The sequence below is a fragment of the Prionailurus bengalensis genome, chromosome F2 (genome assembly GCF_016509475.1).
Source record: "Prionailurus bengalensis isolate Pbe53 chromosome F2, Fcat_Pben_1.1_paternal_pri, whole genome shotgun sequence".
NCBI classification, from domain to species: domain Eukaryota; kingdom Metazoa; phylum Chordata; class Mammalia; order Carnivora; family Felidae; genus Prionailurus; species Prionailurus bengalensis.
In genome coordinates this window covers 70,074,088-70,085,110 of record NC_057353.1, presented here as the reverse complement: position 1 = coordinate 70,085,110, position 11,023 = coordinate 70,074,088, and the positions used below count along the sequence as shown (strand labels likewise).

General features: G+C 44.5%; 1 pseudogene; it reads left to right on the top strand.

The window, feature by feature from the left end:
* Window positions 1-2,855: 2,855 nt before the first annotated feature.
* Window positions 2,856-2,954, top strand: LOC122496133 (annotated as a pseudogene).
* Window positions 2,955-11,023: the final 8,069 nt, after the last annotated feature.

The following is an 11,023-nucleotide window of genomic DNA, read 5'->3' as shown; positions in this document are numbered from 1 at the left end:
TGTGGATCCTTCTGCCATATCTGAGGACTCTGGGTAAAGAGATTGCTGAGGCTGTACGTGTTCTAATTTTGTCTTTGTTGAAGATCTGATGTGAAAATCTTCCTGAGAATCGGAGTTTTCGAAAAGGATCTCCATTTCCTAAGGTCCTGATACTCTTATTAACACTTGTCAATTCATTTAGTCGGCAAAGATTCTGTGAGACCCAATGTGGGGTGGGGTATGGGTACTTTCTCCCAGACACTCTCTTCCTGTACCCTCCACTGTTCCTCAAGTATTTTGAAGAGAGAGAGAGAGAGAGAGAGAGAGAGAGAGAGAGAGAGAGAGAGAAGAGAGAGACAGAGAGAGAGAGAGAGAGAGAAATTGCCCAAGAGATATAGCTGGGTCTCCATATCCCCGAAATTTGACTAGCTGGCCCACTGCTCTGCATTCTTGAGTGAAATAGGCAAAAATGGAGATGGCATCTGCATATACAGACAGTGGCTGTCACTGGTTGTCAGGTGGGGCTTTAGCCTAGTTGGCTGGACTGATACTTGGGCAAGCCCCTAGAACTCAGGATGACTGCAGAAGCAGAGTGGGCATGGTCAATGTCTCTTGGATTCTCTCTTTTGGAGACAAAGGGATTTTGATTCAGTAATAGGTTAGCAGTAAGAGACCACTCCCGGATTGGGCGGGCCATGTGGTTACTCAGGTGGAGGTAGCCTTTCTGGACCTTCCCACCTCACTCAGAGAAAAAGGCAGCATCCTCACTCTGTGATTCCCCCCACCTCCCACCCCCAGATGTAGGCTTCGTCTCTCACTAGTCCTCTACTCATTGCTCCCCACCCCACTGGGCTCCTGCCACTCTTTGAATCACCTCAGGTCCTTCAGTACCTGCTGTACCCTCTGCCCAGTGTGCTCGGCCTGTCATTTGTGCGGCTACTTCTCTCACTTCCTTCAGGTCCTTATTTAAAAATGACCTTCCCGGGGCGCCTGGGTGGCTCAGTCAGTTAAGCGTCCGACTTCGGCACAGGTCATGATCTCGCGGTTCGTGAGTTCAAGCCCCGCGTCGGGCTCTGTGCTGATGGCTCAGAGCCTGGAGCCTGTTTCAGATTCTGTGTCTCCCTCTCTCTCTGACCCTCCCCCGTTCATGCCCTGTCTCTCTCTGTCTCAAAAATAAATAAACGCTAAAAAAAAAATTAAAAAATAAAAAATAAATAAAAATGACCTTCCCTGTGGAGTCTTACATGACTGTCCTATTCAAGATTTTAAGTGCTGTCTCAACATTTCATTTCCTGTCCTGATCGTTTCTTCTAAGCACTTAATGCTAACACACCGTACTTGTCCTCTTAGTGTCTAGCTCTCTACTGCAGGGCACATTCCACAGGGGCATGGGTTTTTGAGTATTGTGTTCACTGCTGGATCCCCAGCATCCTGAACAGGGCCAGCCACGTGGTAGAATTCAATATTTACTGAATGAATCGATGACTCCATGCTTAAGAGCAAGGAGATTTCACAGAGAAGCAGGAGAACGAAGCATTACACAGACAACGGACTGTGTATTGAGAGAGAGGTGAGATGCTGATGGGTTTTCTGGAAACTTTCCAGTGCCTACTTCCAATCTCTAATGACCCTGGGTTTTATTTCCTGTCCATGGTCTCTCCCTGGAAAATTATCCTTTTCTTAAGCTACTTTAAGTGGGTTTGTGTTTACTGCAACTAAAAAAAATCTCTAAGCAAGTGGAATAGAGTCCAACTAGGAAGCTCTAATTGTTTTCTGAGCACACAGGGCGCACTGGAGGATGGGGTTCCCATGCAGTGAACAGTTTTGTGGGTATCTCTCCCAGATAACTAGGTCACAGACAACTGGTGTTTCCCCATGTGGCAAAGCGGAACGTGCACAGAAATCCCTGCCTCCTCTCTGCTTTTCAAGCACTGCTGAATGCCTCCTAATGATTTCATCTGCTTGGAGGTCTGCTGGGTTTTCTACTTGCATAGAAGGTGGTGGTGCCCGGGGCTGATGCATGCTTTGACTACTGACTTGAAACATGCTTTGATGAATTAGCGCAACCCGGCCAGCCATTTACTTTAAATTTTACCCTTGATTCTTCCTCTAGCAAACAATTAAGGAGCGGCAGTGGCTTCCTGCAGGGGAGACCAATGCCTTCTGTCCTCTGCGGAAACAGCTTTGGCGTTCTTCCAAAGGATGAATGGTGTGGACCAGGAGCTCCGGTCTCCCTTGGCTTCGAAGCATCCAAATAAGTAAACATTTAACTGCTTACAATAAAATAAAAATAAATACAGTCAAGTCACAAACCAGGAAACCAGTCTAGGTTACCAGATCATCCCGTGACTTGACATGGGGGCTAGAAAATGCATCCTTGAACTTGGCAATGCAAGAATCCGAGGCGCACCGAGGGGTCACAGGAATGACTGGGCCCAGTGACAAGGCACCATGTTTTCCTCTTCGCTGGGTGAGGAGCCCAAACCAACCTCCAGAGCTCCTGAATAAGAGGAAAATGTCTCTTTAACAGCATTAAGGGACAATTTATTATGTGTATCCTTCCAGGGAAGCATAATGTCAGTGCAGGCCCATTGCATTTGCATTATTTCCAGACAACGGCAGCAGCAGAAAAGGACACTGATTTATTTCAGAGCAAGCACAGGTGAATTTAATGTCTGTTGGGACTGAGCCAGGGAAGACTTAACCCACTCTGGGCTTTCAAGTGCTTGAGGGGGGACCGCGGGTTTTTGGAAGGGTCCTATTGGCCTCCGGCTAAATTCAGCTTCCCTGAGCCAATATTACTCGATCACCTGGTCAGAAAAGCTCTTGCAGAGTAAAGGGGATGAAGAAAATTGTGTTTAGGAATAGAAAATCTGGTGCTGGCTTTGTCAGCACATACACTACAAATTGGAATGATATTTGCGTGGCCCCTGTGCGAGGATGTCACGCAAATTTGTGAAGCTTCCGTATTTTTTAACTGGAATTAAAATAAAAACAATGAATGAATGAATGAATGAATAGAAAATCTGGTTTTATGCCCTGGCCCAGCTAATTTCTTTCTCAATGACCCAGGCAAATAATTTAGTCCTTTTATTTTTATTTTTTAATTAATTAATTAATTTTTTTTTATAATTTAGTCCTTTTAAGACCCAATTATTTCTTTGTAAAGGAGTCTGAGAACACTAGCCTGCAGGCTTATAGTGAGGATACAGTAGGCAAATGTATGAGAGAGGGCTTTGTGAATTGTATACTTGCCATTGTTTGGAGCTGACATCAATTTGGGATTCCTAGAAAACAGCTTTATCCCAGAAGAATCATCAAGAAGATGGTAATCACAATTACCCTTTGAACCCTGGCATTCGAGCATTATAGGATTGTAAAAGGTCATGGTAGAAAGTCTGAGATAGCTGTTCCCAACCTCTTGTTGGGTAAATGGAGAAACCAGTTGTAGGGAAGGAAGTGGACTGAACATCATGGGGGATGAGGTGAATCTTATTTATCTTTGCTCTCCGTTCCTTAGCAGTATGCTTCGGAATGCTGTGTTCACAATTAAAGCTCAATAAATGCTAGTAGAAGTGACAGAATTCACTCACTGTCAAACACAACCAGTGTTGCTGTTGACAATGGCAATTGGAATCTTTTCTTTTCAATGCACACTCCAAGTATCTTTTCCTTTAAAAAAAAAGTTACTTTATTTTGAGAGAGAGTGGGGGAGGGGCAGAGACAGAAGAAGAGAGAGAATCCCAAGCAGGCTTCATGCTGTCAGCACAGAGCCCAACATGGTGCTCGATCTCATGAACCATGACATCATGACCTGAGCCGAAATGAAGAGTTAGATGCTTAACCAATTGAGTCACCCAGGTTCCCCTAAGATTCTCTTCTTTAAATATAAAACCTTGCAGGGACTGTGTTTGCTGGTCACCTGAGTCGTCTTAAAGAGGAACACAGCTCATATAAGCCAGCAAGGTCCTGGTAAAAGCCACTGGCTCCAACATCTGATGGCAATTCCTTGAAGTCTTGAAGAGCACTTCATTCTTGTCAGACCATCTTCCAATAGCCATTTTTGCATCTACAGTTGGATAAATTTACAAAATGTTGCCCAGCGCATTACCTTATTTAATTTCCTGAGCGATCTGATGAAGGAGGCACTATTATTTATTTCCATTTACCAGCATAAGAAGTTGGGGATCTGAGGGTCTGTAGTACTTGCTTATTGATGCCAGGACTGGAGTTGGAACACAGAACTCTTGACGGCAAGTGCACTCTGTTAGTACTACCTTATCAAATATCCAATAAGCTTCCTTGGCTTCTGTTTCTCCTTTCTTCCTTTTCCTCTCTCCTTCTGCCCATCCTTTGTTTCCCAGCAGCTCAGTAACATGGTGCTAGGTGACACGCTCGGCATGGAAGCCAGTGAACAATGAATAGAAAAGTCCCTGTCTTTGAAGGGTTGACAATCTACTAAAGGAGAGGATCTACAGGTGAAAAGGGTAATTCCAAATGTAGGTCATCTTTGCTAAGCACTAACCGTGATTGAGTAGAGCCTAAAAGGGTAAACTGACAAGCATCTAACTACCTGGAAGATGGAAGAGGGAGATAAACCCCTGTCTAGGACACTGCTGTTGCCTTCATCCTGGAACAATCATTCACTGGATCCCAGGCTTCCCCTTTCACAATACGTAGGCTTTCAAAGTCCGTGCCTTCAACTTCCCTGCTCTCTTTGGTGTGATGAATGAAAGACGGGTGTGACGCATCCGAGTGGAATCTGCAAATCGCTGATTCTTTAAAACCTACTTTTGTAAATAGCAATAAAACAAGTCTCAACATTCGTTCCTCATTCAGGGAGTTCATTCAACCAGGAGCCCTGGAGGAAGGAAGCTACTCCCTACAAACTGCTCTCTTTTCAGGGCTCTTGTCTGAAACTGAAACTCATCTCCCCACTCTTCCCTTTTCCTGCCTTGCTTTAATTCTGAGTCAATTAATCTGGAATCCCTTCTGGTTTCCCTCCTTTGTCTGCCTTCACTTTGTCTAAACAGCAGAATTGGTTATGTTTGCCAAATGAATTATTCCACCCCAAAGTGTGTCCAAGTCTGGGAATAATACCCCACAGGCATTCAGTAATGATTTGTTCAATAAATAAATGAATGGATGAAGAAATGGATAATAACCAGGTTTGCATATTCTATCATTTACCAGTTGCCTGACTTCAAGAAAGTTATTTAATCTGGTTGTGCCTCAGTTTCCTGTCTTTGCCAATGGTGTGCGTAAGTTACAAAAATGTCTGTATGTATGCACTCTATAAAGCACCTGTGATTCATTCTGGTACTCGAAAAATGGTAGCCATGATGCTTATCGTTATCATTATTAAAGAGACCTGAGAGCCACAGGAGGAATGTTCCTGTAGGGTGAGGAGGTTCAGGGGGATAGTTTCTGCTGGCTGTGAGGAATATAGGATTTAAAGAAGCAGGGGGAAAGGTGCAGGGGTAGGCATCTCAGCTAGTAATTCTGGGGTAAGAGGGTGAGATCTGAAATCTTCTGAAGATAGGAAGGTGAAGAGGAAAGGTAGGGAATCAGGTAAAACTGTAGAAAGACGTGAGGGGATGAAGTATGTCCCTAAATTTAAGTTGTTAGTGATTATGTATTACGCGGTTATCATGTGTCACTGAAATATGGCACAAACTGTGCCCAAGAAGGGATGCTGGTGCTGGTGCCATGAGAGTGGTAAGGGTGACAGCACAGGGGTATCTGACATGCTGTGGGGACACAGGGGAAAGAGGCTGGCACTGTCCTCGGACATCTTGGAGAGGCCTCATCACGAAGCCACTGGCTCAGCAAGAATTCCATCTTCCTTACTTATTCTCTTCCTTGGTCACTCGCTCATTTCATACATATTATTGAGCACCTGCTTACTTGCTAGATGTAGAGTTGGGTGCCGGGGACATAGTTGGAACAAGACCAGACTCGGCCACGGAGCTTTGAGTTTAGTAGATCTCTTGCCGTCGATGGGAAAGATGCCACTCCAGAAGGAGACAATGGCATAACAAACAGCATGGAGAACTTTCGAACAAGCCTGGGCTTTCACAAGCTGCCCATGGGAATGGCAGGGGTGTATGCAATCTAAGTGTCCTGTGGGGTTGAGGCTGACATAATATGTCCAGTAAAGGAGCAGATGGAAGATGGTAAACAGGGAGATTCATGTTTCAGAAGGAAGCGTCTGGTGGCAGGTGGGTTAGAGGGGAACGCGATGGTCCTTTTAGAGAAATAATGATGGAGAGAGTGGAGGGCTTCTGGGAGAAAGCAAATTGAACTGCAGAGTCAGATGGTGAGGTGAAAGTATGTTTCTGGATGTAGAATTCTCCCCACGGTCAGGGATGGAGGAGAAAGCACCAGCCACTAGCTGGACATTTGGGAGGGGCAATGAGCCCCGGATGGAGGAAGCAGCCTGGGGGTGGGAAGGAAGAGTTCTTGGGGTTCTAACTGTGACCAGTAGGGCTGATGGTCTGATTCTGCGAAGTGTGATTCCTAACATCCCCCCTCCGCAGGGACTCACCCTGACCCTCTGAGAAGAAGAGGGTGGGTTTATTGGCATCATTTCCATTCTTTGTAATGGGATCAGTTTATGACATCTGAGGAAGAGTCAACCAGTCAACCTAGGGCTGAATTTGAGATTCATAATGACTTTGGATGGAAAAGGGTGGAGATGAACAGCAAATCACTCAAAATTCCATGTGTAAAAATAAAACAAACATATCTTGATTTATCACCACCTCTGTGAAATCTCTTCTCTCCAGTTAATGTCTTCTTGTGCCAGGGGAAGCGCTTTAAGAAAAACAGGAAGGGGGACAAAACAGAAGAGACTCTTAAATACAGAGAACAAACCGAGGGTTGCTGGAGGGGTTTGGGGTGAGGGACAGGTGGGGGGCATTAAGGAGGACACTTGGGGTGAGCACTGGGTGTTATATGTAGGGGACGAATCACTGGATTCTACTCCTGAAATCATTATTGCACTGTATGCTAACTAATGGGCGTAAATTTTAAAACACCAATAAACAAATCAACCAAAATTTAAAAAGAGAAAAGAAAAAAGAAAGAACAGCGAGGTCAACGCAAAGAATTTTGTAAAGTCTCTGTCCTTCTCTGGCATTTCTTTCTCGCTCAGATTCTCTTTTGGTGCGGCACACCATGTAGACCACAGAGCAGAAATTCCCCAGAGATTTCTTTCTGCCAGGCTCCCCAGCACCATCCACGCCCCCAGTCCTTTTTACATATCCCCAGTGACAACTCCTCAACTTCGGGGCCATCATCTTTATTTGTCTTACGTGGAGGAAGCACTGAACTCTTTTCTCTAGCAGCCCCATCATTTAACGCAGGGTCTGACACGCCCCTGAATAGATAAATATTTGCTAAATAAACTGAATTATTAGTGGTGGGTAACATGTGTCTGACATTCTCTAGTAGCTATTTTTGCAAGGACGCTCATGGAGATGAGGGGAAGAGAAAGTTTTGGACAAGGACACTTTTTCCTGCCCACTCTTCATGTCACCGCCCATTTTGTGTGCTTCAAAAGAAGAATTTGCTTCAGACGAAACTGCATGTGGAGTCCTGCAGTGGCTCATAAATTCCAGTTGGCAGAAACAGCTGGGCTAATTGCCTAAGAATCTCTAGAGATTCTGATTCAGTAGTTTCGGGGTGGACCCTGGAATGAAAAAAATGTATCTATATCTATATCTATATCATCTCTGTATCTATCTATCTATCTATCTATCTATCTATCTATCTATCTGTCTATCCTTCCATCCATCCATCCATCCATCCATCCATTTTCCCAGGTCATCCCAAAGTTTGGGCAGTGCCATTGAGAGACAGGAACACTGCCAGTGGAGTTTGGAAATGTGGGTTGGAGTTTGGAGGTCCACCATGATTAGTAACTGGGACAGTAGCTTATTTTCTATGAGCCTTGGGGAGCCCATCTATAAAATGACAACAATAATTTACTTCTCAGCACTCTTTGGAGGTATAATTAAGTAATACTTGTAAACAAAAGAGACACATAGTAGGTTCTCAGTTAATGTTAGGTGAATTTAAACATACATGACAGAAGAAAGAGCAGGGAGACCAAAGTGTTTGGGACAGCTTATAACAGGCTTGAAAAACAAAGGGTTTGGATATGGGTAGAATGTGATGATTCGTCTGTTGTGTTTTAAATTGCTTGGGCTGTGGCAGCATAGAAAGGGGCCCTTGCTGGAAGATCTATATCCCAGGGGGCATGAGGAAATCCTTCTTGGGCAGTTGTCAGTCCAACCCAGAAAGTAATGGGATTAACCCCCAAAGCAGTTCATTCTGTGGTCAGAAGACTGGCTGTGCTCTCACAGTCATTTATGAACATGCACAGAGTGGCAAAAGTTTGAGTCACTCAACATGTATGTTTCCAGCTGAGATCGAACAAGGAGACCCTTTGCCTTCTTGTTTTAGCTCTCACGTTGTAAACAAGTGTCCTTTCTACAGTCTATTTAGTGCCAAGTTTTTCACTTTTTTTATGCTCGTGGTTGGTGACTTTGCTGTTTAAAATGGTCCCTGAGAAGTGCTATCTAGTGTTCCTGAGACCAAGAAGACTGTGATATGCCTTCTGGAGAAAATACATGTGTACATAAGCTTCATTCAGGTTTGGGTTTTCCTGTTGTTGGCCATAAATGCAATGTTATCAAATCAATAATATATATATACATCGCGGGGCGCCTGGGTGGCGCAGTCGGTTAAGCGTCCGACTTCAGCCAGGTCACGATCTCGCGGTCCGTGAGTTCGAGCCCCGCGTCGGGCTCTGGGCTGATGGCTCAGAGCCTGGAGCCTGTTTCCGATTCTGTGTCTCCCTCTCTCTCTGCCCCTCCCCCGTTCATGCTCTGTCTCTCTCTGTCCCAAAAATAAATAAACGTTGAAAAAAAATTAAAAAAAAATATATATATACATCGTATAAGGTGCTATTAAGGAGATAATGAGTAGCTGTCTATAGACAGAATATTTGTACCAATCCTTCACAGCGAGATTTTACACATTGAGCTAATGGCTGAAAACATTAGGTAAAGCTTCTGTGTGTTTCTTTGAGTGTGTGTGTTTGGGGAGTTTATTGACAACATCAGTGACAAGCATTTTATCAAATAAAATTTAAAAGGGTCCTTCTAGACTTTTGTTCCAATACCCCTATGTAATAGATGAGCAAATCAAGACTGAAGAGAGTGAAGTGAGTACACAAAATACATATTCATTTGGTTTTCCATTTGGTGCCCGACCCAGGACAGGAAGCTGAATCTCAGTTGACAAGCCCTTACCCATCTTCCACTGTATCCAAATCATTGTCGTTGCTGCTGCGCTGACTGAGAGATGGAGGTTGCCTAGATCCAAAAGGGTGGGGTTGTTATGGCAGCAGACAGGGAGATGGTCTGGAAGATGAGGTTGGAGGGGAGTAGAGATGAATCCTGACACAACGAAAAGGGAATTGGCTTTGAGTTCAGACAGATTCTACTATCAGTTCCCACAGACTCTAAGATATTGCTGTGGGATCTTAGGCAAATCACATATCCTCCTAGATCTCCAGCTTCTTCACATATAAACTGGTGCTAATCTACTTTGTAGGGTGGCCATGGCGATTAGAGAAAATGTAAGCAAAGTATCAGGCACACGGGAGGCGCAAGATAAATGGTTACTATTGCTTTGAGCGTGAGCGTGATTTTAAGACTCTACTTCCTGGGTGATCAGATTGTTGCTGTGAGACTAGCTGCAGATCTATAGCCTCTTTGTGATTTTCCTAGTCCGGCCTGGAAAGTGACCAGAATGCTACGCCCACTCCCTCCTGGCAAAAGGTGAACTGGTGAGCAGAAGAGGTTGATGTGTCTGCCCTTCCCCAATGTAGCAAAGCCGAGATGAAAGTGTGCATCTTCCATGGGTTGGCCGTCCTCCTTTCCCGGGGTAGGGCAGATCCTCAGCAAGCCGGGTGTTATAACCTCCTTGCAAGGAAGCTCAAAGGCAGTCTGGCTTTAAAATCTTTATAGAACTCCCCCCCCTCTCCCACACCACTCATTCTCTCATTCTCTTTCCTTCCCTTCCTTTTAATTTGATATGAAAAGTTGCATAGATGGCTTATGATTCCTTTTGTGTGTTAGAGACATAAGCACGTAGGTTGTATTTACAGCCAGGAAAAGTTCCTGGCTGGCTGGAGACATAGGCTACTTTATAGGGCTGAGAACAAGGTTTCTTCTTTTGCTGTTGAAGAAGTTATTAACTTTCTGTGGTCTTTCCCCCCATGCAATGCACAATGAGGTGTTTTACTATGTTAGCAGCCCAGGTGCTCTTCACCTCACAATGAAATGATTGGTGTGAGTCAGTAGAGATCTAAGTGAATATAAATACATCCCTTTCGTATCACAGATTGGTCATGAACTTTTCCTGCTTATTATTATCAGACAGTGCAAACAGACAGTGGAGCCATTTTAGTGGGCTTGGGTAGGAGGAGAACTTATTAAAGTATATTAGTTAGTTTTTTGGATCTCTGTGAAGCTAAAGTGTCAAAAACTTGGCAGCTCCAGGGACAAGAGCCACATCCAAACTCTATCACGAGAACGGACCAACAGTGTATCCATCACTGCCATTGAGCACAGAGACCACAGCTTACATCTGGAACTTAGGATGCCAGAGAGTTCACCTCCATTATTCCTCAAAGGCAGCCATCACTGCCATCTCGAGCCAAAAAATGGCTTCCATCTAGCACGTCCTTTTTCATCTTGATCACTCCTCAGTTAGATTCCCATACGGACATGTGACTGGTGGGGCTGAGGTTGAGCATTGCAAAGGAGAGTGAGAAGGATGTGGAAAGTCTCTAAAATATGGGAAACTTCAAATACCCACTATAGTTTTTGAAGCTGGATAACATTAAGGAAAATCTGAGAAAGGTACCAGTGCTATCTGGGTCTGCAATTAGTCCTAAACTATGGACCAGGGCTTCTCAACTTCAGTACTTCTTGAAATCTGGGACCAGATGATTCTTCGTTGTGAGGAG